Below are 27,918 nucleotides of genomic sequence, written 5' to 3'. Positions count from 1 at the left end.
CAATCCTATTGATATTTTCTTAGAATAATTTCCTCAAAATGAAATTACAAAGTCAAAGGACATGTAGCTTTTTAGGGCCTTGTTTCACACTGTCAAATTGTTCTCCTAAAATATTAAGATCCACACCTACCAGCACCACAGAAGTGCCTTTTTCTTCCAGAGAAAATACAAAAGCTTTGAGTATCATTAAAGATATCACATTGTGACTGTTAAATTTGGGGGAATGATTTTTCTCTTTTTCAACAGAGAACACTTCTCCCAGGACAGGATGTTGGCTATACCCGTAGACAAAGGACCAAGCAAGAAGACAGAATTGAGTTTTTTGCTACACCTGGGACTGCCCCAGGGATCCCTCCCAAAGATGTCTGAAGCTTTGTTGTGCGCATTTCTGTGTTGGGTGATTTGCTTGTGCACCTCCACTTATGTCACACTCCCAGTCATCTGGGATGTCACAATTCCTGTGCATTCCACAGATACACATCCTACGCTCCCAACATGGTGCTCACACTCTCCAGATTTCAGAAAGGCCTACTAAGAGCCGACAGCATGCAAGTCTACCATAATTATCCACACAGCACTGATAAAGAAACCCAGGCTGGCCAGGGTGAGTAACTTGTCCAAGGTCATGGAGCACATACAGAGGCAGAGTCGGGATTCTCAGACCTTACCCATTTTGCCTCTCCACTGGCAGAACTTCCTGCCCCTGAAAGAAAACCCGAGCTGTGAACCAACAATTCCTGGGGCTGACTGACTTGGCAACACTACAGTAAAAAAAAACAGAGGAAAAAAGAAAAAAGTACGTCGAGAAGAGAAGGAAGGTGCATCTTGTTTTGCTCTAGCATTCCACACAGAATCAACACCCCGGCAGAGTCACTGGCTTCAAACACGTTGCCTCTGGTGTAACTGAAATCATTATCGATCCAAGTGTTCTCTAAATGAGCTCACGATCCACCATGGCTACAGACTAGCCAAGCCTCTAGGAACAGCTGCTTCCTTGATCAGCTCTTCCTGGCTCATATTTACACTGGGAAATTAGAAGTTGAAAGGAAAAGTAGATAGAGCTAGAATTTAATTATACTGAGCAAAGATATTATGTGCAAAGAATGAAGAAGAAAAGGGTCAAATTAATGCCCAGATTTTGCCTACATGTCAGAGTGCCTGTTATTCAGTGATGTGCACATCAACTCTGTAGGGACAAGGACTGTGTCTGTGCCACTCATCCTTTGAGTATCTGTTAGGACAGCTTTTAGTCGGAAATGACTGATAAAGAGGTTGCCTTAAACCATTCTGTGGTAGTTGTTTGCCGAGTGAGAAGTGCAGAGGGAGGCAGCCTCAGAGGCATCCGACAGCTCAACCAAGTCCTGGGATGCAGGCCTTTCCTTGAGGATACTTCTGTTCTTCCATCCCCACTCCCACCCAGGTGGCTCCCCCTGCCCAGGCTTGATCCTCTAGACCCTCAACTCCCAATTTAAGGCAGGAAAATGGCAAAGAGGCCAGTCCCATCCAGGTCCCAGGCATGCCTGCACTTTTTATCAGGAAAACAAATGCTTTCTTAGAAGTACCCACCCTTCTTTTCACATCTTTTCCAGTTTGGGATCACAAGGACGTAGATGGCAAGGCAGACAGCAGATAGGAGTCTCCTGATCAATTCAGAATAATCAGGACTCATCACCAGGTTCAAAGTATTGCTCCAAGCAAAACTGATGTGCTATGAAAAAGGAAGAAAGAGATATATTGGCAAAAATAAAAAAACAGTATCAGAAAGACCTGGCACATAGTGAATGCTCACTGACAGCAGACTCGGTGAATTAATGAGCACTTTAGTTTTGTCAAGGTGGAGTGAAGAGTATGGATTGGGGAGCAGGATCAAAGAGGAGAATGGAGGGGAGTGAAAGGGTGGCATCTGCCTGCCGTCAGTCCTTGGAATGGATTTAAGTTCCAGTGGTTGGAGAGCCAAGGGAAGGGCCTGATGGTCCCATCACCCATGAGCATCTTAGTGACCTTCTAGGTAAGAGTTGATGGCTAAAAGCTGAAGGTACTGTTACAAACGCCCAATGACAACAGGGCTTGGATCTGAACACGGGCCCTTCTCGGGGTCATCACATGATCAGCAATACTCTGGCCATGAGAAATCAGAAGCTATAGCAGCATTAGAGGGAGCCCGTTGTCATGAGAAGCCAAGAACAGTCTCACTATGGGCATCAGTGAGGCTTTAGCAGTCAGTGGGCTTGACCCGGTGGGAGCCAGGGGAGAAGACGGGAGAAGGAGAAGCTGCAGCTGCAGTTGTGGAGAAGCTGAAGCTGCAGTTGTGGGTGCTTCTGGATCAAGTCTGAGAAATCCAAGGAATCCTTGGAGGGGCACACACTGTCAGTCAAGCAGTGGGGGCTGTGCCAACAAAATCTCTATTTCCCAGACTAGTGACATTTGAGCTGCAAGTAGACAAGAGAGAGGTGGCTATAGTTTTGCCATAGAGGGATGCTGGCCTAACTACATGCTCAGAGCAGTGACACTCCTGATAAGAAGCCTGTCTGGGCAGCCAGAATCAGACTTCTCTATTAGGATTCAGACAGAGCTGGGATCAGGGGGACTGTTGGCAGTCATGACGCCCAATCCCCCTAGCTGGGCCTGGCAAAAGATGCACGGTCCTGTTGGTTCTAAGGGTCCATTCTCCTTTCTGGGCCTCAGTTTCCTCATTGGTAAGATGGAGGTATTTCGGTAGTCTCTAAGATCCGCTTAACACTGCTGTGTGGTGTTTAGTTAGCTAACACAAAAGGAGTGAAAGTGAAATCAGAGCCGCTGAGGAAGTGAATAATGACATGGCCCATCCAAGAGGCAGCACGACCCTCTCAGTGGTTGAGAATTCGTGCCCTGGGCTTGGCTGGACCTGGGTTCACAGCCAAGAGCTTTCACTTACTATCTGCCTTCAATTGCTTTTTCATATCTGTGCTGAGTTCCCCTTATCCATAAAATGGAGATAATAATACCACCATCATGAAAGTAGTTTCCAGAATAAAATATTGAACTCATATTGCCAGCTAAAATAATTTGTTCGTTTTGCCCGACATAGAATAAGTGTTTCATAAATATCACTTTAAACAAACCAGAAAGACGAACCAAGCAATGTTCTGCCTCTAGAACTTCAGGGATCTCAGGATCCTGTTTTGGGTTTCAAAATCTTTGTTCCAAAAGAACTATCCCTGCTCTGGCTGTCAACTTCACGAAGGAAGGGAGCCGGCACCGTCACACCTTCCTGAAAGTCGGATGATCCTGGATTTTATTTGGGGCATTCCCCTGGTTAAGCCTCGAGTCAGGGAGGTGTGAGCAGGCCCTCTATTCTGGAAGGATCCACCCTTCCTCCTTTCAGAGGCCATGTCTTGCTGGATGGTCAGATAAAAGACTGCCCACTCACGTTCAAAAACCTATTCGTTAATGGGATGCAATTCACATTATGTGCCACTAATTACCCTAGGAAGGCAGTAAAAATTAATAAGGAACTACAGTTTAATTGTTCCATAATGACAGGGAGTTCCAAAGTACCCTCTTGAGTAATAAAATTAACATCTAAACTAGTTCAGTCAAAGAACTTTCTCTTAAATATAACTCTTCACTACTAGCATGGTTTCTTTATTGATTTTCTCTTTGGGTGGCTCTAAAATAGCACAAATTTAACTCTGAGTATCTATTTAGGGTTCCAGGAGACTGACTGCAGTGTCTACAGGATTTCAGGTGAACTAGAGGGCAGAAGGAACCACACCTCTCACCACACACACACACACACATACACACATACACATACAAATACACACAAATGCACACATACACACACATACAAATACACACATACGCACACACATATACACACACAAATATACACAAATATACACATACACACACACCTAAAATTAGACTGTCATACATGTATATAATTGAGGGCAGAGAAGCTTCTCAGAAGTCTGACTATTTCCCCCAAGAGACATGGAGACTACGGATTGCTGCCAAAAAGCACTGTCCAGGTTAGGGATCAATACGATTTTGAAAGTGGTATTTTTGCTATGACACCATTCCTTCACATGTGAACTTGTATCAGTATTCAGCATCTTCTCTGTGCTTTTGTTTAAACTATGTCTGTGAAAGGTGGAGTCTAATAGATGACTCCAACACCCAGCCTTCAAGCCACCCCAAGATAAGGGCCCCAGACACCATGCAGCAGAGACCAATCATGTGCCCCTGCTCTGATTTCTTGCCCAGAGAAATCATGAGAGGCACTAAGGTACTCCAAAAGCTCTTGGAAAACATGGAAAACAGAATCAAAAGATATATTTATTGTGGTGCACTCTGCCTTTAAAATAAATAAATCTGTGCAAAACAACTTTTGAAATCTATGCACAACTTTTTAATCATCGTATTTCCCATGAACTTTTGAAGCCCCTTCATATGAAAGTGTAATCATTCCGTTAAGGCCTGAATTTTGGCTATTACACAGCAATAGATGATTATACAGGAGCGTTCACAGATATTGGGCCTCCCAGTTTTGGAATGAAAACCTGAGGTCCCTAAGGCCTCCTCCCATTCAGAACAGAGGAAAATACAGAGGGAGCCCACCAGGGCCTGACTGTCCCAGCCACCAGCCTTCCGACATGCCCATCACCCTCAGAGCAACAGACCCCCCAAGAAGCTCTTTGGCCCTGAGCAATTTTAAGGTTGAAGGGTTTTCTTATAATTCACAGAGACTGCACTGAGCAGTTTATCAACCTGGGATGTCGGCTTGCCCTAAAGAGCTAAGACTTGGCCTTGATAATCCCTTGAAAGTGGCCTTTCAGCAAGTCCCATTTCCTTGTGGCTCATTTCACACATGCTTGGGAGAGAGGAAAAGCCAGCAGAGAGGAAATGGCTGTGTTCTGGCGCTGGCCATGCCCAATTCTCCATGTTTTGCCCCAAGTCCATCCCCCAGGTCAGCTGTCCCTCACACCAGTCCCACAAATGATAACTCCAGGCCAGGCCAGCTATCTTCTTCTTCCATTCATTCACTATTTATCGAGTGCTTACAGCATCAGGGGAGACAAACATTAAAGAGCCAATCACACGAATAAGGATTATATTTGTCTTAAGCACTATGAGAGACAAATACAGGGTCCTCTGAAGAGCCAGGGATGTCTAAAGTGAGACCTGAGAAATTAGAGAATTAGTGTAGCAAACAGAGGTCGGGTGCAGGCGTAAGGGGAGCAGTCAGCAAAAGGAGACTGTGGACAAAGGCCATGCAATAGAAGGAAACAATGAGGGACCACTGCTGTGGCATAGTGGGTAAGGCCACCGCCTGCTGTGCTGGTATCCCATATGGGTACTGGTTCAAGTCCCAGCTGTTCCACTTCTGATCCATATCCCTGCTAATGCACCTGGGAAGGCAGCCAAGGACGGCCCATGTCCATGGGCCCCTGAAGCTACCTGGGAGACTGGGAAGAAGCTCCTGACTCCAAAATTCAGATGGGCCCAGCTCTAGCCATTGCAGCCCTTTAGGGAGTGAATCAGCAGATGGAATATATATCCCTCTCTTTTCTCTCTCTCTCTTCTCCCCCTCCACCTCTGCCTCTCTGTAACTTTGCCTTTCAAATAAATAAATTTGAAAAGGAGGAGGGAGAAGGAAGGAAGAAAAAAGAAAAAGAGGAAGAAGGAGGAGGAAAAAGAGGAGGAGAAGAGGAAGAGGAAGGAGAGAGGGAGGTAAAAAAGATGGGAAGGGAGGGAGGGAAGGATGATACTGAGACCTGAAAAAGACCAGTCAGGACACTGGGAGCAGAAAGAGTGAGAGAGAGCACTAGTGAACACACCAAGCTCCGAAGCAGCCACCCAAGCATAGGGTCACATAAAGAGATTTTGTCTGCATCCTAACAACAGGCAGCTACGATAGTGTTTAAAGCTGGACAGTGACAGAGCCAAGTTTCATCTGCTCAATCATTCCAGTCTCCTAACCCCATTATCTCCCTCCTCTCTGTAGCCCGGGCCACATTAAACTCCCACTGCAGTTAGGTGCCTGGGTATCTTTGTCTCCCACCACACTGATGGCCTTTTGAGAGCAGGGACCATGTCTTATCCATATTTGTAACTCTATAATACTCCCTTGCCTATCTTGGGATCAAACACAAGCTCCTTTTGCAATTTCCATAGCCTTGCTCCATTAGTCCCTTGGCCACTACCCCAGGAGCTTCCTGAGTCACTCACCATGGTCCAGACACACTTGGCAGACACAGCACTTTCTTGGGGATTTGCCAGATGCCCAGCTAGGCTAGGAGCCCTGCTAAATGTTCTGAGAACAGGACCCTAACTAAATATTCTCAGAGCAGGGAATTCTTCCCCACTGGAGCATTTACCAGCATTTATATCACTACTTGTACATATTGTTGATTCAATATCTGTCTCCTTTCCAAGACTGTCAGTTTCATAATGGCAGGGAACTCATCTGCCTTGACCATCAGCACAGCCCCAGTACCCAGCACCATGACACACTTAGCTTACATCTGACAAAATGAGTGAGAATTCACAAAAGGATGAACAACTATTGAGCTGATGCATGGCCCCAGCAGCCACCCTGGCCAATTCAGCAGCTGATGTGGGACACCTCTCTTTTATCATCCTTGAGCATCCTCACTGGCATGCACCGGGAGAAATCAGTGTTAGCAAAGACTTTACACAATAAATGGAAAGTGGAAATGGGTGGAGGTCAGGAAGGCATTTCTGGTAATCTCTGAGTAGTTATTATCTTAATCCTTCTGCCAAGCAAGAGGAGGAAAACTGGCAAACACCCATGCTCAGTCAATGGTTCCATGTCAAGGCCAATGTGCTCGGGACTTTTGCTGCACTTGTAATCTCCCCAAGTCCAGAGTGTCTCAAAGTCTTTAGCAGGAACTAACAAGTCCAGACACAGGCCTGTAAGTCAGTGTTTTTAAACCACCTCTAGTAAAGGTTTTCTTTTTATTTTCAATCTGTCACTGATCAATTCCTTATAAAATAAAGAAATGAAACACTTGAATATGGCAGCATTTCTGTTCTCATCTCATCATAAGTAACAAATATTTTGTAGAACTGGATCCAATGGCAAACCACAGTAGCCCTATTCTAGGTCAGTATTGATGCTCCTACTGGCCCATTCCTTAACCATGGCAGACATTGCTAATGGACTGCCACACAGTTTCCCACAGAGACCACATTTACTTTCCAAATCCTACTCGTCCCAGTGTACAAGGCTACCACCATCATGCAAACAATTAAGGATCATGGGAAATAAATCTTATTTACCATATCTGTTCTATAGACTCCATAGATGGGTTGGCATATTTATGCCCATGATAAAGAAGTGCCTGAATATTTGTTTGCAGCCTAATGAAAACTTCAGAGAAAACTTCAGAGAAAGGTCATCTCATCAAAGGCAGCCTCTCATGTTAATTCTTATGCAGCTTGAAATACCTTTCATTAATACATACAAAGAGGGGCTAGTTTACCCTGAAGATGGCAGCTTAACCCCTGTCCCATGACAATGTCATCATAGGAGAACCAGTTCAAGTCCTGGCTGCTCCACTTCCAATCCAGCTCCCTGCTAATGTGCCTGGGATAGCAGCAGAAGATGGCCCATGTGCTTGGCCCTGCCATCTACATGGGAGACCTGGAAGGAATTCCAGGCTCCTACCTTCAGCCTGTCCCAGACCTGGCAATTATGGTCATTTGGCGAGTGAAGTAGTGGATGGAAGAGCTCTCTCCCTCTCTCTCTCTGTAATGCCGACTTTCAAATAAATAAAAATAAATAAATCTTTAAAAAATAAATTAAAAATAATACCAAAAGAAAGTGCAGCAATCTATACCAGACTCAGAAACTTCTGGTGTGTTCTCAGATATGTGCTGTACAGTCTTATCTGAGAATCTAAAGACGCTGGCCCTTTGTTTCTTGACTTTTTCTCTCTTCAAATTCTCCATTCCCATAGCTGACCTGCTTTGGTTTTAAGTGGTCACAAGGGCTTGAACAGCGGATTGTTTCACTTCTCATTACCTCTTTGTCAAAGCAATGAGGGTTTTCATGCCTCCCACGCACCATCTTTTCCTAGCAAGCAAGATTAAAAGCTCTTCTCTGTTAGCCATCAAGCTGTGACCCAAGCTTCCTTGGAGAGGCCAAGGAAGAAGAATCCACAAGAGGAAGAGAATTGATCTGTTGTCTCTGCATCTCAGACCTGAAGCTCTCTCTACAGAAAGACAAACCTCACTTTGAACATACTCTCTCAACTTCACCTGTAAAGTCCCCTTCGAAAAGCTTTTGCAACTTCTTGTTGGACACTGCGCACCACAGAATCTGTAGACTATTAGAGCTTCAATGGGCCTCACGCAGCATCTGTGTAATCCAAAGCCCTCTTTCGACACAAAGGAACCAAATGAAGTCCGTCCTGGGAGTCAGAAGAGCCGGGCTCTCACCCCGTGCTAGTGGATGGCCTCTGAAAAGCAAATTCACTTCTCGGGGACTGTTTCTAAGGAAAACAAATGAGAACCTTAAAATGGGATGGCTGTGACTTGCTCACGGGGCTAGCTGAAAATTAAAGGGGATCATGGGTGCAAAATACTTTGGAAACAAAACACCACACAAATGTTGGGATTCCCACTGTCCTGGGGATCACAGCAAAGCACAGACAAGTGTCCGAGTGGAGTACCTGGGCGAGAATCCTTCCCTCTGCCCCTGGACAAAGACCCAAAGGCTACTAGGGAGGCAGAATGACGTTGAGGAAAAGCAATAGCAGGTCTTGGCTGATTTTCAGTCCAAGCAAGACAATAGTATCTTGAACCAAGATGGTGACTGTGAAAGGAAAACACGGACAAGATCACTTATGAGGAAAATCATCAGGATTAGGTGACAGATTGATATGGGAAGGGAGGGAGGGGGCATGTGTTCAGGGTGATGTCTCTGGTTTATTTAATGAGAGTTTCTGTCACTGGATGGGATAAGAAACACCAGAAGAGATCCAGGTAGACAGGGCACTGAGGGATGCCGCTGTTGATGTCCAGTATGTTGAGCTTAAGGTGCCTTTGAGACATCCAAGAACAGGTGTCAGACAGGCCATCGGAGGTGATGGATTTGTGCGGCAGAAGACATGAAAAGTTAAGGGCGTACATGGAGGTGTGCACTGAAGTTATGGGAGGCTGAGATCACGTTGGGAGAGAATACAGGATAGGAAAGAACTGGGCCTGGGGCCAAGCCTTGAGGACCCACAGCATTTCACGGCCAAGGAGCCTGAACCTCAAGAGTAACAGAGGCGGGGCCAGAGAGATGGAGGGGAAAGAGAGTCGTGCTCTCAACCAAGGAAGGAAGAAATGGTCAGCAGTAGCAAGGGCTGATACGGGTTCAGCAAGGACTGAAAAACGTCCTTCAAAGAGCAATGGGCGCCAGCAGTGCCCTTTCGAAGTCCTCCCAGGCATGGTTCTTTCCTGCTCTTTGCCCTGTTACCTCACCAAGCTTCAAAGTGGACCTTCCATTGTGGGGGCAAACTAGTCCTCCTGGAGTCTTCAAACACCGGGGCTCCTTCTGCCTGCTGGCTCTGGGCTGCAGCTAAGACCACACTCCATCCTACAGGCTAACACGCCCGACAGACCGGATTTATCTAATCACAGAAAGCAATTATGCAGCAGACCTATTAATACCCACTCACCTGGGCTCACGTCAGACATCGCTAATGGGTCAGAAGTCTCTGAGGGTCACTCTGTCTACACCATCTATGTCTCGGTAGCCTTTTCAGTCTGGAATCCCAGGTCCCCCACCCAACTCCATCGCCCATCTTCCCCAGAGGGAGGCAAGACTGGAGCAATGAGACACGTCCCGGCGCCAGCTCCCCTTTGTCCCTGGTTCCATGTCGCTGGCTGGTGGCTGTGTGCAGCCAGCCAGTCAGACCGTTGCAGCTGTTCCCAATATTGATGTGACTCACAGGGATTTGCTTTAGAAATCAAAGCCTGGGGCCTGTCGGCTTTGTCTAAAAAGCAGGCCCTGCTCCACCGGAGAAGGGGAACAACTCGGCACACAGCTGTCCCATTTGTTTGGTTGTTCCTGCCACACAGAAACACCGACAGGTGGCCCCCAAATGTGGATGGTGCGAGAGGCTAATAAACAGAGGAGCAGGCGATGCTGGAGGCTGCTTTGCCGTCTGCATGGTTTCTATTTGGCGATCTTGTGACCACATTGCTGCCCCTGTGTGGCCACTGACCTGGGGAAATTCTGTCCGAGAAGGATGCAGACAGGGGACGGACCTGGGAGAGGGTGGACAAGGTGAAAAGGCTGCTGCGGGGTACAGGATGGGGGTCAGAGCACACATGTCCAATAAGCAATTGGACAAGGGCGGTGGGCATGCCTCGGAGACTCACAGATGTGTGGGAGACAGTGCCAAAACCTATAATAGGGAACAATATTCTAGTCTGCAAGTTTCCCAGCACACAGGAGTAGGAAGTCCTCCTCTTGTTCCGCCTTCACGCCTATGCTCGATAGTCCTGCCGCAGGAAAGAGGGCCATGGGAGAGAGATCAGAAAATCTGGATTCTGGGCTGGCGCTCTGGTGTAGCAGGTAAAGCCGCCATCTACAACACTGGCATCCCATTTGGGCACCGGTTCAAGTCCTGGCTGCTCCTCTTTAGATCCAGCCCCCTACTAATGGCCTAGGAAAACCTGCAGAAGATGGCCCAAGTGCTTGTGTCCCAGCTATCTACGTGGAAGACCTGAAAGAAGCTCCTGGATGCTGGCTTCAGCCTGGCTCAGCCCCAGCCATTGTCGCCATTTGGAAAGTAAACCAGTGGATGGAAGATCTCTCTCCCTCCCTCTCTGTAACTCTGACTTTCAAATAAATAAACCTTTAAAAAAAAAAAAAAAGAGCTTGCTAAGTGTGAATGGCAGGAGCATTATGAAGCAGCAATTTAGTGCTGATCAGACAGCTGTGAAAAGTCTCCATGGGGGAGGGGGGTATCCAAGCAGAGCAGGGCCTCACCCCTGCTGGCTCCTACATTTGAACTAACTTGCCTGGGAATGAGAATCCTAGAAACTGGGGCTGCCAGTGAAAGGCGGCTTTTATATAGGACTTGGTGGTGGCTCGTTCTGATTCGTTTGGGTGTTTTGTCTTCGTGATGCTGCGTGGATGTGGAAGGGGGATGTGATCTTGCATCTTCTGCAGTCCAAGGTGTCAGGAGGAGCGTAGACAGAAGCAGGAGTCCTCAGCGACCCAGTGCCATTGGGCCACCGCTAGAATAAGACTTGTGGTTTTAGGCCACAGCCCCCCTCTTGAAGGCACCCGAGAGGGCACCTGGTCTGGGTGTGCGACACATTCTACAGGGACAAGGCAGAGAGAGGGGAAGGGGGCTGGGGAACAACACTGCGGGAGAGCAGATGAAACTCCATGGAGCATCCCGTAACAGTGTTCCAGCTCGAGTCCTGGCTGCTCCACTTCCCATCCAGCTTCCTGCTAATGTGCCTGGGAAAGCAGAGGATGAGGACCCAAGTACTTGGACCCCTGTAGTCGTGTGGGAGATCAGGAAGCAGATCCGGGCTCCTGGCTTTGGTCTGGCCCAGACCTGGCTATAGTGGCTATTTGGGGAATAAAACAGTGGACAGAAAATCTCTCTCTTCTCTTCCCTCTTTCTTTCTTTCTCTCTCTCTCTCTCTGCCTTTCTTTTTTTAAAAGATTTATTTATTTATTTATTTATTTGAAAGACAGAGTTATGAAGAGAAGTAGAGAGAGAGAGAGAGGTCTTCCATCCGCTGGTTCACTCCCCAATTGGCTGCAACAGCCGCAGTTGTGCTGATCTGAAGCCAGGAGCCCGGAGCTTCTTTCAAGTCTCCCACATGGGTTCAGGCACCCAAGGACTTGGGCCATCTTGTACTGCTTTCCCAGGCCATGGCAGAGAGCTGGATCAAAAGCAGAGCAGCCGGGACTCAAACCAGCACCCATATGTGATGCTGGCACTGCAGGCAGCAGCTTTACCTGCTACACCACAGCACCAGCCCCCCCCCCCACCTTTCAAATAAATAAATAAATATTTTTCCCCAAATAAAAAAACAAAACAGATCCCCTCTCACTCCCAGAGCAGTCCTGTCTCCGCCCTGCTCTCCAGCGGCAGGCTGGTAAGCCAGTGCCATGAGGTCCAGGACTCCAGAATAAGAGAGGGCTTAATCTGAGAATCAGAGACTCAGTTCGCACAGACGCTCATCAAGTTTCCTCTCTTAGAGCCAAAAGCCTCATTCCCCTTCAAAGACAACGAGGACACGGGCTGTCGCGGTGCGACACCGGAGAGCAGAGAGCCCTTCTTTCACCGCTTGCCAAAGTCTCACCCTGAGCTCTTTGTTCCTTTGTGTTAAGGCGGATTCAGCTGCTGCAACGAGAAGCTGTGTGAGTCAGGAAAACAAATTCCCTCAGCACGAAAGAGCTCCCCAAATTAGAAATGACACAAACAGGCACCAAAGGGGGCAGCTCTACCTCCTGGATTCTTTGAATCAGAAGGGACATTTCGCATCAGGCCATCCTCTCCTAAAGGACAAATTCAGGCCCAGAGACATCGGTTTCCTGAGCAAGACCACACAGCACATTGGAAACCAGGCTTTGGGCCGTCTGACTCCTGTGCACATCCTAAAGGATGTCTCATCTAATACCTGCAATGCTCTGTTGTAGGGGCAGCAGAAATTGCCCCCATCAAAAAGCCCCTTTTAAAAATGTCTTCTTGGGGGCCGGTGCCGCGGCTCAATAGGCTAATCCTCCGTCTAGTGGCGCCGGCACACCGGGTTCTAGTCCCAGTCGGGGCGCCGGATTCTGTCCCGGTTACCCCTCTTCCAGGCCAGCTCTCTGCTGTGGCCCGGGTGTGCAGTGGAGGATGGCCCAAGTCCTTGGGCCCTGCACCCCATGGGAGACCAGAAGCACCTGGCTCCTGCCTTCGGATCAGCGCGGTGCGCCGGCCGCAGTGTGCCGGCCGCGGCGGCCATTGGAGGGTGAACCAACGGCAAAGGAAGACCTTTCTCTCTGTCTCTCTCTCTCTCACTGTCCACTCTGCCTGTCAAAAAAAAAAAAAAAAAAAGTCTTCTTGGGGGGCCAGAATGCTGGTGCAGCAGGTTAAGCTACCATTACGATGCCAGCATCCCATATGGGCGTGTCCTGGCTGCTCCACTTTCAACCCAGCTCCCTGCTAATGTGGCTGGGAAAGCAGTGGAGGATGGCACAAGTGCTTGGATCCTTCCACTCGTGTGGGGGTCCTGATGGAGTTCTAGGCTCCTGGATTCAGCCTGGCCCAGTCCTGGCCTCTGCAGCCACCTCCCTCTCTCTCTCTCTCTCTCTCTCTCTCTCTCTCTGCTTTTAAAATGAATAAATAAAATCTTTAAAAGTGTCTTTTCTGGCACTACCATCTGTGATGATCACCCCGTGCAGAATGAACTCATCACGGTTAGGAGACCTGGTGTATCTGAATCGCGACCTACTGAGCTCGCGCGCGGAACTTGCGGCATCCCACACCAGCGCAGGCCGGCAGAGACCATCCCTGGGTTACCGTGCACTTTGCTTTTCCTTCCTGCCCAAGTCGGCTTCCTTTGCCTTGGCGCTCCTGCCCCCTAGAGGCAACAAAGTTTACTGCAGTCCCATTCATCTGCAGAGGGCACGTTCAAGGAAATGAGGTGAGCCCATAGTTTTGAGGAAGGATGGAGGGAACCTGCATCCTCCAAAAACGCAGGCCTCCTTAGGGTGGGAAAACAATTTTGGCCTCACACAAACATGCCACCAACTAGACTTCAGCCCATAACAGATTCGAAACTGGGCACCAAGGACCCTAGGCTGAAAAATCGGTTATATAACTGACTCTGTCTCCTAGAATCTATGGGCAGGAACTGGACAATTTTAAAATAACAAGAGAGGGTGGGGCAGGCACTTGGCCTAGCAGTTAGGACACCTGCATCCCATGTCAGAAGGCCTGGGTTAGAGGCTCAGCTCCAGCCCCTGACTCCAGGTTCCTGCAATGCACATCCGGGGGGTGGGGGTGGGGGGGGTGGGGCAGCCGTGGTGTGTCAAGTAATTGGGTTCCTGCCATCCATGCAGGAGAGCTCCTGGCTTTGGCTCCAGTTTTGCCCCAGCTGTTGTAGGAATTTGTGGAGTGAACCAACACATGAGATCTACCTCTCCCCTCTCCCTCTCTCTCTCTCTCTCTCTCTCTCACCAATATTTTTATTCCATTTTTTAAAGCTTTGCTTATTTATTTATATTTGAAAAGCAAAGAGACAATAGAAAAACAGATATTCCATCTGCTGATTCACTCCCCAAATAGCCACAACAGCTAGGGCTGGGTCGGGCCAAAATTAGGAGTTCAGAACTCCATCTGGGTTTCCCTTGTGGGTGGCAGGGACTCAAGGACTTGAGCCATCATCTCCTGCCACCCCAAGGTGCACATTCCCTGGAAGCTGGACCAAACCAGCCACTGCAACATAGGATGTGGGTGTCCCAAGTGGCCTCTTAGCTGCTGTGCCAAATGCTTACTCCTACCAAGTTTAAAGAAATAAATGACAAGAGGAAGACACTGATTTCTGGTGCCCCCAACAAACACTGCAATGAATGAATTGAAAGTCCAGCTTCCTCGCGCCCAACTTTGCAGAGGCTACACCCAGTGTTCAACCTCCTAGTTACCATGCCCAACCCCCTAGCTCAGCTAACGCCCACTTCTTCTGCCCCTCTCAGCTCAGGGTCTCCCTCTGACCCAACAGGTGACCCAGCTTCTTCTCCCATGGCATCAGGTCTCTGCGGGCCTGAGACTGGTCATAGTCCCTAACTTCATGTCCTGTCGATTGCAAGGGTGCCCATGAGGGTGGGCTCTGCGGCTGCTGCCTTGTCCACTCTGCTACCTGTGCCGCTGAAACAGTGATTAGCCCCTGTGGGGCCCTCAATGAAAACTTCTCAGTGAAAGGAATGGAGTCGTGAGCATTCACTGAATGACCGAATCCTACTCGTTTACAGACTGCACAGACAGACCTCGCCTCAGTGGAGAAAGCGGACACAGCATCTGCAGGCCCTGCAGAGCCCACTACAGGAACAGCACTTATCTCCTCTGTCTCGTGGTCCCTCCAGTGGGTGAAAGACACATCATGGGGTAGAGACCTCCCTTGAATAGCACCCCAAACATTCACCCCGGGACAGGTAACTGGGCAGGTGTTTCGATTGTCTCCAACTTCTTCATGGTCGGCCTGTGCCTGCCCAAGGCCTGCCACCTGCAAGGCAAGCAGCATCGGGGGCCCTGTCCTCCAGTGCGCCCTTGGGTGGCCACTCCCCGCACTGTGGCCTCACCGCGCCATTTGTCCAAAACAGGATCTTGGCTCTTTAACTTCACAGTCACAGCTTTCAGGCATGAGAAACCCTGACCTAAACCAACATGAAGAGGGGGAAAGAGAGATACTGCTTATGAAGCTGTGCAGCCGTGGATTCTTCCGCACTGGCTCAGCCCGGGCCGTGGAGCAACGTCACAGAGCCTGGCGTCCCTTCCCCACCCTTCAGCTCTGCTGGCCTCTGTGTCTGTTCCACTTGCAGGCAGGTGACCTCCCCAGCTCCAAGCTTTCATCCACACTGCAGAGACACAGAGGAGCTCTCTCTCAGGAGCAGGAGGAAGCGGTCCCCAAACCACCTCTCCTTGGTGCCCCGTGGGCCACATGCTAATCCACGGGCCCATCAGGGGAGGACTCCTGCGAATCCCAGGGACCAATGCTGTCAGCGGCCACACCCGCAGGGAGATAAGCAGGAAGCGCTCTCCCAACAGCCGCCTGACAAGCAACACAGAAATGACACAGTGGAGGAAGCTTGGAGAACTCTTCCAGCTTCTTTAACCCTGACATGACTTGGATTTGCAGTCAGGAAAATGCACAGGAGGAAAAACCCGGGAAACTCCCAGAGGTATCCCCACCCTTAGGCATTCAGAACACCTCAGTGCCAAATGAGACCCCTCACCCATTCTGAAGGGGGAGAACGAGTGACATCAGCAGCCCTGGAAAGCAAGCAGTGACTCTACCCTTCCAAAAGACACGAGGCAGGAAATGAATGACATGTTGATAACACCACTAAAATGGAACATTTCTATTTCCCAAAAAGAAGGACACTGTCAGTGAGATTCATTAAAAAAAAAATCTTATTAAACTTTCCCTTTCACTGCTTCTTTGTATCTCTGGTTGAAATGGAGCAGGATGCAGGTTGCCATGGTGATGGCTGAATTTTAAATAACAGGGCTCGGGAGCTCTGGCTGCTGGGTGTACCGCCGCAGGCAGGAAACGATGGGGGAAGGAAAGAAGCAGAGAGTGGGAAAAGACAGAGAGCAGCTGCCCGGCTCAGGCCAGGACACTGTAACTTCTCCAACTTATTTTCCTTGCATGAAAACAATCCCCAGAGAGGGGCGGGTGCTGTGGCCTCGCAGGTCAAGCCGCCACCTGCAACGCTGGCATCCAAGACAGGTGCCAGTTCATGTCCCGGCTGCCCTACTTTGGATGCAACTTCCTGCTAACGCCCTGGGAAAAGCAGCAGAGGATGGCCCAAGTGTCTGGATCCCTGCCTCCCATGTGGGAGACCCAAAAGACACTGCTGGCTCCTGTTGTGGCCTTCTGGGTAGTAAACCAATGCATGGGAGATCTCTCTGTCTCTCTCTGTAACTCTGACTTTCAAGTAACAAATAAGTATTTTAAAAATAATAAGAATGCCCAAGAATCACAGACCCCAGCTTCTTCATAGCATGAGGGAAGAAGCCCCACATGCAAATAGAACCTTAGAAGTCACCCTCTCCATCCCCTACCTGACTCTCTCTGGTGGCAAATAGATTTCTCCTACAATTACACCTTTTCCCACTAACAATGGGCACAGCCCACGTTTTAGATGGGATGCTGGAAACTGGACCCTAAGAGAAATGTCCAAAGAGCTAGAGAACTGAGTGCCAACAACCCATGGATTTCTCAAAGGAAAAGGAATTTAAAGTTAAGCCCAGTAACTGCCCATTCAAACAGCCCTAGCCACAAATTCCAGTTCTGCTCTTCTCTCTAGAACCATCTAAGAGTGAAAGCAGAGATTCAGGAAGCGGTGAGTTCTCCATGGTGAGATGGAGTGAAGCAGGTGTTGGCCAGGGAGAAGCTGGTCAAGATGTTTTTCAATACTTTCCAGCATCAGAGAGACACGGTCCTGCCGAACGAGGTTCAGCAAATTTGCGCAGCAAAGAACCCCGCCCAGCACCTGCTACACTCCCAAGTCAAGAAAGGGGAGAACAGAGGCCAAGCGGAGAAAACCAGCACTGGGAGCCCAGAAGTCACCTTGACACCTAAACACCGTGGGAACTGACCCTGGACAGAGACAGTCTGGTCTCCACGGCCTCTGCCTGCTGCTGCAGCAGTTTAGAAAGGACTTCTACTCTCCACCCAGATGTCAGGCAGCCATGCCAGATTTGTCAGGGAATTGTTCCTGGAAGTTAAACAGTAATAGTAATACTGGCCAAGCACCCCTAATCCAAAGTGCTCCACAATCCCAAGCTTTCCAAGGGCTGACTTGATGCCACACATGGAAAACCCCACACTCGACCTCCCGTGAGAGGTCAAAGTCAAACACGGGAGCACCAGCAATATCATATTATATTACCTCCAGGCTGCGGGTGTGGGCATATCTGAAGCAAAGTGAATTCTGTGTTTAGACTTGGGTCCTATCCCCAAGACACCTCATTATGTACTTGCAAATATTCAAAAATCTGCAAAAACTCATCAACACTTCTGGCCCCCAACATTTCAGATAAGAGATGTTCAACATATGACAATAATAATATAAGCAAAACCTTTGTCTTGTAGCTGAGAAAACCTGACATTTCCTCAGAAACCAGGCAAGCTGAGAGTCCCTGGGAGTGGGGAAGAGCCAAGAGGAACGGGGTCCCTGGCTTCTCATCTGCACCCACTGTGACATGTCCCATGCAGCAGGCCTGACAATTGGTAGCTGCAGGCCTAGGCTACCCCAGAAAGATCAGGGCAGCAAGGAAAGCCAGGAAAGTGAGATGGAGGTGTCCCAGCACTGCACAACCAGGCCACCCGCCAGTGCAAAGCTGAAAACTCACAGAGCCACAGACGCCAAGGAGCCAGAAGGTAGTCCTGCCTTGGCCCATCCTTGGCATCTAAGACCCATCTGCTGCAGACCTGCCAGCCTCTCTTTGCAAAGAGAAGCTTAGGTCCCAAACCACCCTTCTGTCCCTGTGAATCCTCCAGAGCCAGGCAGGGCATGAAAAGGAAGCTTATTTTTTTCTTTTTTTTTTTTTTTTTCAGGATTCATTTATTTGGGGTCTTCACTGTAGCATATTGAGATAAGCCTCCACCTGCTGCACCAGCAACCCATATGGGTGCTGATTCGAGTCCCAGCTGCCTCTCTCCCCATCCAACTCTTGATTAATGGCCTGGAAAAGCAGTAGAAGATGGTCCAAGTGCTGGGTCCCTGCACCCATATAGGAGACCCAGAGGAAGCTCCTGGCTCCTGACTTAGGATCACTCGGCTCCAGCAGTTGTGGCGATTTGGGGAGTGAATCAGCAGATGGAAGATCTCATTCTCTGTCTCTCCCTCTCTCTGTCTGTAACTCCACCTCTCAAAGAAATAAATAAAATCTCAAAAAAAAAGATTTATTCATTTATTTGAAAGGCAGAGAGAGGGAGAGACAGAGAGAGAAAGATATTCCCCAAATGGCTGCAATGACAATGGCTGGACCAGGTATTTGAGCCATCTTCTACTGCCTTCTCAGGCCCATTAGTAGAGAGCTGTTTTGGAAGTATTAAGACACTGTGGGGGGCCTGCACTGTGGTGTAGTGGGTAAAGCTGCCACCTGCAATGTCAATGTGGGCATTTGGGAAGTGAACCAGTTTATAGACAATCTCTCAATCTCTCTCTCGCTCTCGCTCTCTCCTTTTCAAATAAATAAATAAATCTGAGAGAAAGACAGAGAAAGTAATACTAGCAGTGATAAAATATATCATATGCTTATCAAACACCAGGCATGGTGCTATACTCTCAATGCAAAACCAATCATATCACATAATAACAAGTACAAGCTTTATTTAAAGAGACTAGGAGGGGCTAGCATTACAGCATAGCCCATTAAGCCACCGCCTGCAATGCTGGCATGCCATCAAGTTCCAGATACTCCACTTCCATCCAGCAGCAGCAGATGGCCCAAGAACTTGGGCCCCTGCCTCCAACATGGGAGACCCAAATAGAGTTCCAGGCTCCTGGTTTCAGCCTGGCCCAGCCCTGACCAGTGTGGCCATTTGAGGAGTAAACCAGTAGATGGAAGTTCTCCCTCAGTCTCTCCCTCTTGCTCTGTAATTCTGCCTTTCGAATAAAATAAAATAAATCTTAAGAAAAAACAGAGACTAGGAAATAAGTCAGAGGACAATAACTTGCCCACAGTCCTGCAGTTACATCTGCAGCCTTCTGACTCCAGAGCCAGTACCTTTAACCAGGTTTGCTATTGATATTCATGATTCTCCACGCAGCTTCCCGCGGTGTTTGCTGGATGATCAGACTTCCTCCACCTCTGCTGCAATACTGCAGGCCCTGCCTTCGCTCAAGAGAATTCAATGGGGGTCTAGATTCTAGACACCTCCCAGATCTTTAGGATAAGCAAGCAAATCCCAAGCTGGAATCCTCATCCTAAAAGACTGGATGTGTTGCTTGGCAGAGATGAGGATCCCACAGCCGCTTCTCACTCAAGAGGTACTCTGTGAGCAAGCCACAAACACAAAGAGTTTGCTGTGGCCCACCCCCACTGTCGCCATGGCAATGACGGGGCCTGGGTGCAGGCCTCAGTCCCTGTTCCTGACTTGCAGAGCCTCCCTACTCACACTTCCCCTTTCCTGCCCCTCTTGGCTCGCTTTCCTGTAGCCTTCCCTGCTCTCTACAATGTCCGCCAGCTGGGTGCAGGAAGCCCCTCCTTTTTTAAAATTTCAATTAACATAAAATACTTGTACAAGTTTGTGAGGTGCAGTAGAATATTGCAACATATATATACAGTGTCAAGTGAGCAAGCCAGGCAATTTCCTCATCCTTACACTTGGAGCCTGCACCGCCTCTCTCCCAGGTCCTCATGCAGTAGATCAGGGGGCACTTATGAGCTACCGATGCCCCCTATGCCGTGGGGCACTGGAACCTATTCCTTCTACACAACTGTGTTTGGGTGCCTGTTACCCAACCTCCCCCATCCGCCCTCCCTCCTCTCTTCCCAGCCCTAGTCATCACTACTCAAAGTGCATGCACTTACCGCCCATGTAGAAGAGAGAACATATTCCAAAGTGTTGAGTTCAGTTCAGGGCAGCGTCCCTGTTCATTAAACTCTGGGACATTGAAAGGGGTTAGGAGAACTGGTTAGAAAGCATCATTCTATTCGCCTCCCAGCCTATAACAATGGGGGGAAAATGAAGAGAAAGAGAGAGAGAGGACACACAGCATTTGCCTTTCTGTTTCTGGCTTATGTCATTTAACATAATGACCTCAGTTCTGTTCATTTTATTGCAATTGCCAGAATTTCTTTCTTTTGTATGGCTGAATTATATTCTAAAGTGTGCGTATATGCTAGGTTGTTTCCGTATCTTGCCTATGATGACTGGTGCAGCCTTTCTTTGAACACCACCAGAGACAAGCAGCTCACTATCTAGCAAGCCCAAACCTTTCTCACTCCACACTTAGCCACTTACTAAGTCTTCCTTCTATAGCTCTGAAATCTAGCTCCCTGTTTTCCCCCGACCACTAATTCTAGCACTGTCTTCTGGCTGTCATGATACACCTTCTACTAACTCCTTCAAGTACGTGGAGACCACTCTCATGTCCTGCCTGGGTCTTCCCTAGGCGAATGGTTCTCAAATTTGAGCATGCATCAGACTGAAGATTTTGATGAAATACACAGCGCTGGTCCCCACCCCAGAGTTTCTGATTCAGTGAGCATATGATGGGCCCAGAAATTCACTCTGCTGCTTGGGGACCACACTGTAAGAACCACTGCTCCAGACAGACGTCCTTTATTCCTTTGACAACTCTCACTGTGAGGGCTCCAGGCCTCTTTCTCACACTCCTGGGCACCTGTTCCAGGGACAACATGGCACCCTTTTGGGGCTCTCCCTGAACATTTCAGCTCCTGGGCCTGCCACCCCTTATCTGACTTGTTCTCTGTTTTCCAGTCTCAGGTCCCAAGAGAGAGAATTGGAGCAGGTAAGCTTGCTTCAGTTTGGTTGGAGCTCTCCAGAGTAGACTGGCAGCCCTTGGGTCCCTGTCCAGCTTCTCTGTGGCTGGTGAAAGGCTGGACCTCATGAGGTAAGCATGTGCTGCCCCTTAGAAGGAGATCATAGGAGTGGCCCACAATCCATTGCCCACTGACAGATGTGATCTCACATGCTATGATATAGCCTTGCTTTGTAATATCACTCAGTTATTAAAAAGAACAAGGCTGATCTACATGTAGTTAAACAGAGATCCAGACATATGGTTAGAAACATCTACTCTGATACAGCCGGCACCGTGGCTCACTAGGCTAATCCTCCGTGTTGCGGCGCCGGCACACTGGGTTCTAGTCCCAGTCGGGGTGCTGGATTCTGTCCCGGTTGCCCCTCTTCCAAGCCAGCTCTCTGCTGTGGCCAGGGAGTGCAGTGGAGGATGGCCCAAGTCCTTGGGCCCTGCACCCCATGGGAGACCAGGAGAAGCACCTGGCTCCTGCCTTCGGATCAGCGCGGTGTGCCAGCCACAGCGCACTGGCCGCGGCGGCCATTGGAGGGTGAACCCACGGCAAAGGAAGACCTTTCTCTCTGTCTCTCTCTCTCTCACTGTCCACTCTGTCTGTAAAAAAAAAAAAAAAAAAAAAAAAAAAAAATCTACTCTGATGCCATTTTTTAAATACATTAACATATGAAAGTAGTAAGTGGAAACTGATAGGAGACGTCCTGTTTCTGTCCTTAACACATTCTTTTTAATTTTTACATTTGTATATTACCTTTTTAATTATAGGAAAATAACGTGTTAAAAATCACCCACTACCCTTCTAAGATAGACGGTTTTCCTACTCCTGAATTTTATGACCTGTCCAGGGAGTCAAAATCCTGGGTCTGACCACATCTACCAGCTTCAGCAACAGGAAATTCACTGTCTCACGTAAGACCTGAAGTGGGACAGGACTTGAGTTGAGGAATTCAGTGGCCTGGTGACATCAGAATGCATCTTTGCACTCTCCTGTCCTCAGTGCGACACCTGGCTCCCACACCTCACTGCCGGCCTGTCACAGTTAAGACACCACAGGCTGCTAGAATAACATCCAGTGGAAGAAGTGGCAACTACTTCTTCCCACGTGACTCTTTTTAGCAGCAAGAAAAAAATCTATTCTAGAAACATTCCAGCAGTCTCCCCCCAGATAATAATCAGAACCACATCACATCCCTGGTGCAGGCAGAACTCCTCAAGTTTGGATAAGACAAATAGTTGGTTCCCTGGGGCTAGGGAGCTGGGCGTCCTCCAGTGATCCTGGCTTTCTGACTCTCTCTTTTTTTTTTTTTTGAAATTTTTTAACTTTTATTTAATAAATATAAATTTCCAAAGTACAGCTTATGGATTACAATGGCTTCCCCCCCCCCATAACTTCCCTCCCACCCGCAACCCTCCCATTTCCCACTCCCTCTCCCATTCCATTCACATCAAGATTCATTTTCTTTTTTTTTTCTTTTTTTTTTTTTTTTTTTTTTTGACAGGCAGAGTGGACAGTGAGAGACAGAGAGAAAGGTCTTCCTTATGGCATCAGTAATCTCTAGGCTTTTGTCATAAATTGCCAAGGCTATGGAAGCTGATTCTGATCATATTTAGACAAGGTCATAGTCAAAGTGGAAGTTCTCTCCTCCCTTCAGAGAAAGGTACCTCCTTCTTTGATGGCCTGTTCTTTCCACTGGGATCTCACTTGCAGAGATCTTTCATATAGGATTTTTTTTTTTTTTTTTTTGCCAGAGTATCTTGGCTTTCCATACCTAAAATACTCTCGTGGGCTCTTCAGCCAGATCCGAATGCCTTAAGGGCTGATTCTGAGGCCAGAGTGCTGTTTAGAACATCTTCCATTCTATGAGTCTGCTGTGTATCCCACTTCTCATGTTGGATGGTTCTCTCCTTCTTAATTCTATCAGATAGTATTAGCAGACATTAGTCTTGTTTATGTGATCTCTTTGACTCTTAGACCTATCATTATGATCAACTGTGAACTGAAATTGATCACTTGGACTAGTGAGATAGCATTGGTACATGCCACCTTGATGGGATTGAACTGGAATCCCCTGGCACGTTTCTAACTCTACCATTAGGGGCAAGTCTGATTGAGCATGTGCCAAACTGTACATCTCCTCCCTCTCTTATTCCCACTCTTATATTTAACAGAGATCACTTTTCAGTTAAATTTAAACACCTAAGAATAATTGTGTGTTAATTACAGAGTTCAACCAATAGCATTAAGTAGACAAAAAAAATACTAAAAGGGATAAAGTATTAAGTTGTACATCAATAGTCAGGACAAGGGCTGATCAAGTCACTGTTTCTCATAGTGTCTTACTCTCTGAACAATAGCAGAGTTCCATCAGCAAGGGGGAAAGAGTGGGAACAGCTCAACAGTGTCACGACATTTCTCTAAGTGAATTAGGACACCTGCTCCCTCTGTGAGTGCTCTCATCTAGAAATTCTAAGCATTGCTCCGCTCGCCCCCTGTATTCTCAGGAGCACTGTGTTTCTGAACCAAGTGTACCAGGCTCATAGGCTGTTTGACTGTTAAAATGTCAGCTAAAGTGCTCCTGGATTTGTTACTGTTACTTATGCTGACAGTGATGTTCATAAAAGCCTCTGGGGAAGGCTGTGAGAAATGCCACTATAAAGATGACTGAGATGCACTGATGAAAATCTGCATTACCAGACATCCAAAGCCATGGCCAGTGGACTTCAGAAACTGCAAATCCTGGAAGGAAACAAGCAAGTGGTTTTTAGTGGTGGTAAAATATGGCTCCATTTAGTAGGATATATGGTGTTTGACAAGAAGGATTAGGTGAAATAGACTTTAGAGGAAAAACAGGAAAACCCGTCTCAGATGTTTTAACACATAACTTTCTTTCGGTAGTAAAACATGTATTTATTTATTTGAAATACATGTTATGGGGTGGGGGAGTGGAAACAGACAGAGATCTTCCATCTGCTGGTTCCCTCCCTAAATGCCAAATGAGTACATCAGGTGGGGCTGGGCCCCACCAAAGCCGGGAGTCAGGAGCTTCATCTGGGTCTCCTATGTAGGTGCAGGGGCCCAAGGATTTGGGTCTTCTCCCACTGGTTTCCCAGTGCATTTGCAGAGAGCTGGATCAGAAGTGGAGCAGCGGTGACTCAAATCAGCACCTATATGGGATGTTGGCACTGCAGGTGGTGGTTTAACCCATTTTGATGAAGCACTGGCCCCTAAAACATAACTTGCTAAAAGTAACTGGAGGTGGGTATTTAGCCTACCACTTAAGACACTGGTTTAGACATCCCACATCCTATATCAGAATGCTTGAGTTCAATTCCTGACTATCTCCTGATTCCAGATTCCTACTAATGCTGTGTGTGTGTGTGTGTGTGTGTGTGTCTGCCTCTCAGATGAATAAGTAAACAATAATAATAATAAAAGACTTCAATGTCCTCTGCTACTCCCCCAACAAAACTGGAAGAAGAGGCCACTGTGCATAGTTCAGCCATCTGTCCATTTGGAAACTCATCAAAACAGAGATCCTGAGGTTGAAACCTTGAGGAGTTCCTGGAGGCGGAATCACTGATTCTTTTGGTAGACAAGGTGACCAAATGCAGCGGATGGGAGGAGGGAGTGAGGAGATGCCTCCCCAGCCCTGAAGCTGGGACTTGTAGTCACCCTTGTCTTTATTTCCTCCCATATTCATCACCACCACTGCAAGGGAAGAAAAGTTACCCTCTTGGGTTTTGAGACTGGGACTGCAAAGTCACCCGGGGCCAGCATTGTGGCATAACTAGCAAAGCTACCACCTGCAATGCCACCATCCCATGCGGGCACTGCTTCAAGTCAGCTGCTCCACTTCCGATCCAGCTCCCCACTAATGGCCTGGGACAGTAGCAGGAGATGGCCCAAGTGTTGGGCCCCTGCACCCATGTAGAAGACCTGGAAGAAGATCCTGGCTCCTGGCTTCAGCCTGACCCAGCTCCAGCTACTGCCATCATTTGGGGAGCGAACCAGCAGATGGAAGACCTCTGTCTCCATCTCTCCCTCTCTCTCTGTAACTCTGACTTTCAAACAAATAAATCTTAAAAAAAAAAAAAGATAGATGAAGGAGTGAGTTAATAAGGTCAGGGGTTGTGGGGAGGGGAGGGAGAACATACAAGTTGTATTTGATGCTGTAAGTTTTACATGGCAGGAGTTGAAGAGAGTCATAGGGAAGGGAAACAAACACCTGAAAGCAGCTAGGCCCCGGGGGCTTTTATGGCATGTCAACTAGGCAGGATGACCCCCAGAGAAATGCTGCCACAAGGCGAAGGGCGCTGTAGGCTTCCAGGTGGCAAATGCTTGACAGGTCGATCCTCCAGGGCCACTAATGGCAGATGACGGCTCTGTGCATGTCGGTGCCACCTTCCACCCTCTGCATGGCCACAAAGCTGCCCCAGGAGAGGGGATTCATGGCAGTCCTCGTTCTCAGAAGTTTCTGCTGTCACTCAGAAAAGGGAGGCACCTGGAAGGTTTCATTCCGCATCTCTGGAATCTCAAATGCCCTCAGCGCAAGAGAGCCCTTGTTCCAAGGTGGCATGCTGCGAGCAGGCACATTCTGAGTCCCCACACGACCTTGCCCTGATGGGTGCCCTGGGCTGACGTCTTCCATTTGCCCCTGCAAACCACCCTCCCCTCTTTCCTGCCCTACTTGGCACTCCCAAAGTCTGAGCTGGGGGGCACATCAGTGGGCTCTTTGCCATCTGACTTCCAACTGGGATTGGCATGGGCAGACCAATGGGAAGGGGTAAAGAGAACCTCAAGAGTGAGATTCGGGGATGTATATGCCATGTTCTCTCCTGGTGGGGTCTCCAGCACTGTATCCCACAGCCAAAGGTCTCAGCTCAAATACAGCAGCCCTCTGCACAGTGCCGCTCCCTCCCCAGTGCCACTCATCCACCACTCATCTGCCCTGGGGGCCTTGGAACCGTAACGGAGCCCCACTATTACTGATCTGGGGTTCTCCACGTTGCTTGTGGTTTCCTGACACTCTGCCCACGCCTCGTAAATACTTTTCTTTATGAAACTCTGTTTGAGTTATCCTAATTTGAGGGTGCCATCTGTTTCCTGCTGATACGCCACTTTAATTTGATCTTCCATGGGTGGAATGTTTTTACTTGGTGATATTCCTGTGTTCCTGCCTCCAGCGTCGCTGCTCTGCACAGCAGCAAAGACCTTCGCCTCTGAAGTTGCACAGACCCAGACTCCTACCCCACCCCATCTTCTACAGTTGAAGACTTGGGGCTGGGGACAGCATTGCGGCACAGCAGGGTAAGCTGCCGCCCATCATGCTGGCATCCCGTAGCAGGCCAGTTTGAATCCTGGCTGCTCTGCTTCTGGTCCACCTCCCTGCTAATGGACCTGCAAAGGCAGCAGAAGGTGGCCCAAGTGCTTGGGCACCTGGACCCACATGGGACACTAGGATGGAGTTCCTGGCTCCTGGCTTTAGCCTGGCCCAGCCCTAGCTATGTGGCCATTTGGGGAGTGAACCAGCAAAAGGAAGATCTTTTTACCTTCTCTCTCTCCCTCTCTGTGTCCTTCTGTCTTTAAAATAAATAAAATAAATAATTCTTCAAAAAAAAAAAAAAAGATGACCCAGTCAATTCACCTTTTGCATCTCAGTTTCCTGGTCTGCAAATGGAAATGACAATGATAGTGGTATCTGCTCTAGTGAGAGTCCATATGGATCGGAAGATGAGGAGTGGCAGGAAGGGTGATAAAAGGGAGGCTCCCCAGAGCCCAGTGACAATCGTCATGGAGAAAAGCCAGCTCAGCACTGTTCTTCTAATACTCCATGAAGTCAGAAATCTAATTAGACAGACAGACAGATAGAAAAAATAGGTAGATAGGGGCCGGCGCCGTGGCTCACTTGGTTAATCCTCCGCCTTGCAGCACCAGCATCCCATATGGGTGCCGGGTTCTAGTCCCGATTGCTCCTCTTCCAGTCCAGCTCTCTGCTGTGGCCCGAGAGGGCAGTGGAGGATGGCCCAAGTGTTTGGGCCCTTGCACCCACATGGGAGACCAGGAAGAAGCACCTGGCTCCTGGCTTCAGATCGGCGCCATTTGGTGGCCATTTGGGGAGTGAGCCAACAGAAGGAAGACCTTTCTCTCTGTCTCTCTCTCTCACTGTCTATAATTCTACCTGTCAAATAAAAAAAAAATAAAAAAGAAAAGAAAAATAGATAGATAGCTATCCTTTCCCAGAAGGACCTTAACAGAGGACAGTAATGGCTGTTATACTCATGACTGTATCTCCAGAGATCAGAATTGCAGTTTAAACTTCAACTCTAAAAACAATTGAAAACCACAAATAAATGACCCTTTGTGATCCCCCTTAAACAAGAATGAAGCAAGGGGGCCGGTGCTGTGGTGTAGCAGGTAAAGCCGCGGCCTGCAGTGCCACCATCCCATGTGGGTGCCGATTCGAGTCCCAGCTGCTCCACTTCTGATCCAGCTCTCTGCTATGGCCTGGGTTAGCAGTAGAAGATGACCCAAGCGCTTGGGTCCCTGCACCTGCGTGGGAGACCTAGGAGAAGCTCCTAGCTCCTGGCTTTGGATCAGCGCAGCTCCCACCATTGTGGTCGTCTAGGGAGTGAACCAGCGTATGGAAGACCTCTCTTTCTCTCTGCCTCTCCTG

General features: G+C 48.5%; 1 long non-coding RNA gene and 1 other non-coding gene across 2 annotated transcripts in view; one reads left to right on the top strand and one right to left on the bottom strand.

Moving 5' to 3' along the window:
- The window catches only part of LOC138850056 (uncharacterized), a 134,107-nt gene extending 112,355 nt beyond the window's left edge, over nt 1-21,752 (bottom strand). Inside the window, exon 1 of the long non-coding RNA XR_011389429.1 lies at nt 20,277-21,752. This is a non-coding gene — a long non-coding RNA (uncharacterized lncRNA). The remainder of the gene's footprint in view (nt 1-20,276) is intronic.
- On the top strand, nt 20,301-20,419 carry LOC127490861 (small nucleolar RNA SNORA36 family). The gene has a single exon (XR_007919252.1). It is a non-coding gene; the product is annotated as a small nucleolar RNA SNORA36 family (small nucleolar RNA).
- Nucleotides 21,753-27,918: the final 6,166 nt, after the last annotated feature.

Source organism: Oryctolagus cuniculus, chromosome 6 (assembly GCF_964237555.1).
Source record: "Oryctolagus cuniculus chromosome 6, mOryCun1.1, whole genome shotgun sequence".
Taxonomy (NCBI): Eukaryota; Metazoa; Chordata; class Mammalia; order Lagomorpha; family Leporidae; genus Oryctolagus; species Oryctolagus cuniculus.
Note: the sequence above shows the minus strand (reverse complement) of the source record. Positions and strands in the feature narration are given on the sequence as shown.